Below are 9,075 nucleotides of genomic sequence, written 5' to 3'. Positions count from 1 at the left end.
TTTCTATGTGTTCCACCAGTTTCATCAATAACTTTTTTATCAGGGTATTTTCCTCTTAGCAACCAGAGTCTGCTAATGATATGGTATCAGAAAAGTGTTTGTCACAATTCACATATTATACCTTAACGGAAATGATCTTATCATTCACTTTATGTAAACAAAGATTCGTCATTTTTATAACCAGTACATCAAAATCTCGCTTTAAACCTACTGATGCATCGTTAACGTTCACCACCTTAGTTGCAGAAAAAATATTGTACACGAATCCGATAGGCGTAGCATATCTGCTAACAAATATAAATAAAGAACCTTAAATTGTTGAAATCGAGGTGCGATTTGTGGATATTGCAATTTCGTACAATTGTTAAGGTTTGTCTATGTTAGCTATTTTGCTTTCTTTTGCGTATATACAGACCGACCAACCGTGAGACCGACCGTCTTGTCTGTCTGTCCCTCTCTTTCTCTCTCTGTCAGCCACTCTGTCTGTCCGTCCGTTCAACCTCCCGTGCGTATGCCCGTTTAACTACCCGCCCGTCCGTCCGCCCAGACATAATCACAGACACACAGACATAACAACATGACGTATTTGTTAAAAAAAACACCATTATACCAATTTACTTATATTTAATGAGTTTTTTTTTCTCATTGATTCAAGAGTGTCTTTTCTTTTTTGGATATAGGCAGTTTTCCCAACGTCAAATTATGCATAATTTGCACGGTAGCTGAATATTTTATTTTTAGAATTGTACACGTCAAAGTATTTTCTGTTGAAGACGGGAATTGATAAGCATTTCATGGCATTGAAATTACAGGTTACATTTTTGTCGTCCGTGTCAGCGGATAAGTTGTTTAAATAAATAGAGAATCGGCTTAATAACAAATGGGTTCGGAACCAACATTTTAATACATTTGTTTAAAAACTTGTTTAAATTATAAAGTCATACACGTTAGCAACTGAACATCGTGTTTGTTTTAATTTAGTTTTTTAATTATTTTTTTTATTATAAAAAGCATTAAATGCTACAAAAAAATAAAAATGATAAGGATATTTTTTAATTTGTAGTGATCAATTGTTTGGAATAGTTATAGAAAACAAATATGACTTGACGTATTCATAATAAAATATTCTCGAATAATTAAAAACTCTTAATACTAATAATCGATAAAAGAAAGTCACTCAATAAGGACTTTAAAATTGACACTTGTCTTAAAGCAAAGAGCATTTTATCACTAAACAATTCGCCTTTCTATAGAAAGAAGAAATAAAAAAATAAAAACCCTGCCAATACAAGTACTTTCTGCCCGGTACACTAAGTATGGCATCAATACATCCGACGATATAAATAACAAATAACAAACCGCTTAATAATGATTCATGCTTTGACAGCTGAAAAAATAACTATACTACTTGTATTATATATACATGTATATATGAAAACCTCAGGTCAGTGTGCTCTCGTTTTATCTACGTAAAAAATAGAAAGTCTCATGAATGACGTTAAATTATGTGTGTTTATCTAAATAATGTATGTTTTTCTAAAGATTCACAGAACTACATAATTTGTTGTAGAATTATAAACGAAAAACGACACATAATCTTTGTTTTATTGAATTTTAGTCTAACAATGGGAAACATACACTGCCATTGTCCAGGCTGTTGTCTAGGCTGTTGTCCACGCTTTTGTCGAGGTAAAACGTAAATTTCTTTATTCAATTAAACATGAAAATCAACAACAGCTTATACAAAAATGAGAACATATGGTGCTGATATTGATGAATACCATTACTGCTTAATTTGTATTTGTTTAAATCGGGTGCATTAGACCACCTTAGCACATCTTACTCATGTAAAGCTTTAATGTGTGATCACTGTTTTTCTTCGTTTGTCGTGCATTGTGTGTCGTGCGTCGTCCGTCGTCAACATTTATCATGCGAACACTCTAGAGGCCATATAAATTTACTTGACTCTTCGTCAGAACATTTGTCTGAATGATATTTCAACCCAACTTGAAACTTGGTCTCGTGGGGTGCAAACCAGGATAAGAAGATATCACATTCAAGACAAAGCTTGTAAACACTAGCAGTTCATTTTTCCAATCATCATGAAAGAATATTTATTTTAAATTAAATCTTCGCTGATTTTGAATATGCTTGCAGTCCATTGTAAGGTATGGCCACCTTGAATCTTGTTGAACACTCTTTTTCTGATGTAGGGATATTTGTTGATTTTGTCATTGTTCCACAATTGGTTGATACAGCATCTATTGTGAAACATATCGATGGCACAAATATGTGTAACCTTTGCTACACTTTCAATACACGTCAGATGTTTGTTTTTCGTATTGGTTTACGTATCAAAATATTTTTCGAATAACTTAATGCAAACAGGCTTTCTATAATATTATATCAACCGTTTATAACATATCGCTGATATCAAACGTCTAAGCCATTGCTTAAACATTTGCTATTAATTTCTTGCTGAATATATCCTTAGGTGAAATCCAATGAAATATTTTGTTGCACATGTACTTTAACATTTAATGCAGCTAGATTACATATATAACCCAATATGTTTTGGAGACCCATTGTCGAAAGTATGATATTTTTATTACCCCTCACATCATTTGTGCATATAATTAAATGTTACCCCCAAAAAATAAAACATGAAAAACCACAGCCATGTACATTGCAATTTTTTTATTTTATTTATGGCTTTGATATTTGATCCGGGTCGAAAATATCACTATAAAAATAACAAAATGTACTTAAGTTGAGTTCTTTCTCTTGGAATATTGATTTATTTGTTCGCAGAAAGACATCAAAATGTACGCACTTGTATAAGATTTATATTTAAAAACAAAACAAATGAAAGTAGACGGTGAGATCTTGGCAAGTGTCAAATAGAAGTTTCTTAATTTTTATATATAATTTAATCTCTTAGAATTATTTTTTTGACCAATGTGATTTCATACCACGTGCACGTAATTATCGTTTGTTAAACCATGCTTTTATTATTTGCATGATACTGATGAATACATTTGAAGACATGTAGATCGTGTAGAAATATTTTAGGTAATTCAAAAAACGACTTAGAGGCAAACTCATGCATATGCGAAATGAGTTGTTTATAATTCGATAAGTTATGTGTCAATAACTCACATGTCAGGTTTTTGGATTTACTTCTTTATCAAGAATGTAAGTTATGTTGAAAACAAAAACCTATTATTGCCTTATTATTCGTTCCAGCCCAGATTATACGTAAATAACAACAATGTATTTAAAACAAACATATGATGTTTAGGACTAAAGAGAAACAATATGATAATGTAACGAATGCATAACGTGTTAGGTTAATTTCAGTTAGAACATACCTATTTCAAGTTATTAGAACCATGCTTAGCAAATTATCCCCCCTCCCAAACAAAACAACAAAAACAACAACACACTATGACAATAATACGAATAGTAATTAAACATTAAGAAAACACATGTTAAAGGCAAATAAACAACAAGATACATATTTTTCAAACAGGAAATCATTAAAGACACAGGCAGACATTCAGGTTTTTAAATTTGAGTTTTTCAATCTCGTGTTCCCATGATAAAAGGCAGACATGTATCTTTATTTCAATTGTTAACAGCTGAAGATAGAATAGTACATGAATTTCTTCAAAATTAAATATAAATGTTTGTTACAATTTTACTTGGTTTGAAAAACGTGTTGACACAAATTGAATAGTGCATTAATTGCAAATGTTTTTATTTTATGGTATTAATATTATACTACTTAGCTCGCATGTATTTTTCTTTCTTTAAACAGATTTCTTAAATCATGATTATCAGTAGATCATCCTTTGGATGCAAGAACATAATCTTAAGTTTATTATCACGCTAATTTTTAATTCTGACAAAAACCTGTATAAACATGTTTTTTTCTTCAGATTTTTCTTTTAGCGAACATCATTATCAGTAAAGAACTAGATGTGAAGCTTGTTTTTATTATTTAAGTGTCCTACTGTACTCGGTACACGAGTTTTTCAAATATTGAAAAGTATGAATTAAACATATAAACTTAAATTTGCGTTATACATATATATTTTAGATTTACCTTTCGACCAGGAATATTATTTCGCTGTTAGACCAGGGCCAAAAGCTTAATTGGGGATTCTTCTGAATAATTACCAATATACCTAATTATATTCAATGGTATTTTTGTATTTACATTTTCCACTTGATTTTCAAATTATTGAAATCCAAATCAAATATTACAAAACAGCGTAAAAATACAAAACATATAAAGACAATTACAATTATAACTGTTTGCGTTTTTAACATCTTTTTAATGTGGCGTGCAGCTCAAAAAGAAATTAATTGCCACAACATTAATTAAATAAAATAAATTAAATATAACATAATTACTTAAAATGCATTATTTCAATTCCTAAATGATACATTATAATTGTACGTTTAATCTCACTTTACTATGGACGTTCAAAAATAAAAACAAATCTTTAATAAACCATTATAAATAGTTTAATTTCACCTTATAATTGGTTTTGATACTTTATCAACAATTCGTTGTAAATTAATTTTATCCAGTCACAATTTTAGAGCTTATTAATATTATTATTATTATTTGTTTTATATGATGATGTTTTGTGGCACAATAGTGACAGTTAAGCATTGCTTTTTTATCGACAGTCTTTTTGCAATTGAACAACCAAATTAACTCTATCCTTAGCTACATTAGTTAGAAGAGCTTAAATAGTCTCGAATGCGGTTTATTGTTTTAAAATTATAAAAATATATAAAGAATGATATTTGCTTAAAAAACACAGTTAAACCAGAAATATCCGCACCAGATGACCGACATACGTCCATAAATAAAGTAAACATTAATCCGATGGGACATAATCAGGTTTCACGTTTTCCTTAAAAGTCGATGATAATATTTTTTAACAATACAAGTAGATTCCTATTTTACTGCAAGAAATTCTTCTTTAATGAGTTTAATTGCTATATGTTTAGTATTCAATTTACTACAATGTTAACAAGAAGAACACGTGAAACACATATTTGTTTAATAATATAAAAATATATAAGTATAAATAAAAAAATAAAATAATTATAAAATAAATAAATAAATAAAATATATTTATATAAATACATTTTGTTATGATTACATTCGATTACAATAACAATTATCATGTTTTTGATGTCAGCCAATCTCATCCTTTATATTAAAAATAATGCTTTATATTAATAAGTATTAAGTTCGTCGTGGCGGAAGGTCGTGGGGTTCGATTCCCGAAGTAGGAGCGTTCCCCTAAAAGACACCTGGTACTGGTTCTAGTCCAAGGAAATGGACTCGGGATCGTTTCAAATACTACTTAGGCTTTCTATGCAGTCGAATTTCGAGAATTTGTAACGAAGATAAAATTATGGTATAAGAAGAATTGCTTAAATGTTTTTCTGATCCAGATAACGTTTATTGAAATCCTTAACTCATGAATAAGCCCTTGCGTTTCGAAGAAAATGTGAAATTTTATTAGTAGGACCTTTAGGAATATTACCATCTAGGAATGGTAAATGAACAATATTATTTTTTTCAAATATGATTTTCACATTATTGTCAACACTAATGAGATGGAATACAACATCGGCAAACGATGAACGTAATCTATTTAAGGGAGGTATTAAGGTTGGATATTTAGCATATACCGTAAAAGAAAGGATTATCAATGTTTAAAATATCATTAAGATATCTGCTGGTCATATTAAAAATTGAATAAAATCTATAATGCAGACATTCTACAACAATGTCACACAATTTAAAAAAATAAGTATTATTAAGTTTGTGTTTATTGTATATGCTCTAAAATTTCGCTTTTTTTAGCTTTAACGTACAGTTTGTTTCTTGTGGTAATAGCACAAGTAAGTAAGTATGTCCTAATTAGACGAAAATTGTAATAAAATTCTTTAGTATAACTATGTTTTATTCATACTCGTAAATATTGTTAAGTTCAATTCCTGTACTCATTTACAAGCCATATATTTCACTTATTCGTGATACATTTTAATCCGAATGTTAAGCTTGACATTATTATGGATATTTTTAAAATTCACCAAGTAAATTTGTTAGAAACACATGGCTTCCACACGAGAAGGCTTTTTTCATGACTCAATCATGATGACATTTTGAAAGAATGTTCATATCGGCAATTTAACATGATAAACGCTTATTTAAATCACGTGCGTCTAAAACGAGGTCAACTGTTAGAAACCCCTTTTACCATTCTGGGGGCCATCTTGATGAATCTCGGCCACAATGTTGCTGCTCATATTGTTCATGTGCGTAGTAAAACTAGCTTGAGGTTAAATCTTAGAGAAAAAAAAACACAACATGACTAACAATCTAGAAGCTACATGTATGACTCAATCTTGATGCATTTTGATTAGAATAATTATCTTTACTATGTCAACAAAGTTATGAATAAAGTTCGTCAAATAAACTTAGAAACATGCTCAGTTCTAAGAAAAATTCTAATAACTCGGTAGGCAACATATATTAATTTTTCAATTAAATTAGGTCAGAATGTTTATTTTAAAATAATAAAGTAAAGCTTTAATCTGGATTAATGTGTCGATGAACTAGGGCACCATGTATTGATAGTTATAAAACATTTAAGAATGTATTTGTGCAAATGGCTTGAATATGTTTTTTAATAATTGCACTTGCATTTCAGCTAACAACGACCACCATTCCAAACAACCCACTGATAAAAATGATGCCTTAAATGGTGAGAGTTCGCGCTTAACAAATGATGACCGATTGGTACCAAAAGCGAAGATTGCTAAACACTATGATAGCACTCCGGATCACAAAAGCCAACAAAAAAAGCGTAAGACGGATGTTTTAGAGGTAGAGGTCATGGCAGCCGCCAGGATATGTACAGATGACCGAGATGCCTAAATGATTGCCGGCGATATTCACAAGGAAAACATACCAACAGTTTATGTCCGTGATAATAATGGCGGGGAGGTGGTTTACTTTCCCGAATGACGAATTGGCATAAAGCAAATAATGGACAGCATTTCGGACCAAAATAGTACTATATCATGATTCAATCGCCTTATACCACCAATTTATAACACATATTTTTAACAAGGAAATTCTCTCTATCAGAATATTGTAAAATCTTTGTTATGTGAAATTAAATATCATAAACAAACATGCTGGAAATATAATTTGACGAGACTTTAAATATTAATGGTACTATAAGGAAAACTTTGCGCCAATATTTAGAATTGATTAAGTATTTAACTCTATTATCATGTATTCAGTACATGAACGAGTGATATGGAAGAAAATGAAACAGTAATTTACGAACAAAATATGGCTAAAAAAGAACCAAAGCATTTCTGGCATTATGCTTTTTTATGTGCAAACACAATATTTCAAAGTCATCTATGCCCTTAGAACATGTTATATTATTTTCCATTAAAATGAGGGTTCGTTGCGAAACTCGATGAATTAAAACTAGATATGACGGAATATATATGATGACAACGATAATCTACTCATGTACGTCTTATAATTTTCGCGCATTTATTAGTTCTTAGACATTAAGGAAATACAAAATTGCGCAATAGTTACAAGTAATTGGTTTTGGGATCCCAAATGTGATCTGTTGTCCAGATATCGTACGTACTTTTACTATATATTTTAATGTTCCTTGAGGTTTTCATTATTTCCATCTACTGTAACTGGTAACGGGATTTTCATTTACGTACGATAAATTATTTAGTTCTTAATAATTAATTATTCTGTACATTACGGTCTTAGTGAATGTTGTTTCTATTGTATTTCATTTTCAATTAGCATTAAATGCTTCCATTCTTCGATCTGTGCGAATTAGCGTTAAGCGCTAATATTCTTTGATCCATAATAGATGTAAATAATTAAAGAAGTCGATAGTATAAACAGCCCATTTTATTCTCTGTAAAATATCCAGAAAACACTGTGTTAATTTATTAAAACAAGATAAATGTTTGCATGCATAAATATCATTTATGATATATAAGTACATATGCAACGATATTGATTCTTATTATATGTTAATAAATCACACAGAATATTATTCAATTTCACTAACAGTTTTCAAGCATTAACATTGTTTTATCAACTCCTAAAATAAAGAAATTATTTATTTATGAGAAAACAGTACTATTTGTTTAACTAATATGATACTTATAAAATAGCAATTATCATAAATACGCAATATATATTTATTTGGATATTATGCAGTCAAACAACTTTTCTGAATACCCTACACTGAATGTAGCTGAAACAAATTAAAGTAGTAGACAATAATTTAAGTATGAATATATTTATTTGCAAATACGTTTCTCACGTGATCCTACGTGGTCTCACGTGGTACGCTGATTCACCCACTTTTTTATATTTGTTCGGGTCAAAGCTGTTAACCCTTAGTCATGGAACTTTCTGGAAGTTTCTACTGCTTACGTTTGCGTTCTTGATTTGGTAAACAATTTAGATTGGAATGTGCTACTCTTTCTCTTAGCTTACTAAGCTGTTTTCTTATAGTACATCAAGGTAGTTTTTCAATATGATAGAGTTTGTAGCTCACCTGGCACAAAAAGTGTACCGATGTGGTTTTTTTTAAAACTGGGCTTAATGCGATATAAATTGCCCAATTCCTTAAGTATTTTTAACAATATATAATAGTTATTCTAAACAAGATGCAAAAGTTATTTTAAACAATATGCACTAGTTATTTTAAACAATATGCAATAGTTATTTTAAACAATATGCAATAGTTATTTTAAACAATATGCAATAGTTATTATAAAATTTTGTTAATTGAAATTAACTAAAACTTTATTAATTATGATTAATTAAAATTATTAAATAAGTTTAAATGAAAATTTAAATATTACAAATATTTCATAAGATTGTGATTTTAATTTGATTACATCTTCCCCTCCTTCTTTTAATTAGAATTCCTATTCTAATATATGGGCTTTTTAAATTTAACTGCTTTTTGAAACAAT

The 9,075-nt window shown here is 29.6% G+C and overlaps 1 long non-coding RNA gene across 1 annotated transcript; it reads left to right on the top strand.

Moving 5' to 3' along the window:
• The first annotated feature begins 287 nt into the window (after positions 1-287).
• On the top strand, positions 288-8,830 carry LOC127870343 (uncharacterized). The gene is made up of 3 exons (XR_008044768.1): positions 288-369; positions 1,619-1,689; positions 6,747-8,830. It is a non-coding gene; the product is annotated as an uncharacterized LOC127870343 (long non-coding RNA).
• The last annotated feature ends 245 nt before the right edge of the window (positions 8,831-9,075 follow it).

The sequence above is a fragment of the Dreissena polymorpha genome, chromosome 2 (assembly GCF_020536995.1).
Source record: "Dreissena polymorpha isolate Duluth1 chromosome 2, UMN_Dpol_1.0, whole genome shotgun sequence".
In the NCBI taxonomy this organism is placed as follows: domain Eukaryota; kingdom Metazoa; phylum Mollusca; class Bivalvia; order Myida; family Dreissenidae; genus Dreissena; species Dreissena polymorpha.
Note: the sequence above shows the minus strand (reverse complement) of the source record. Positions and strands in the feature narration are given on the sequence as shown.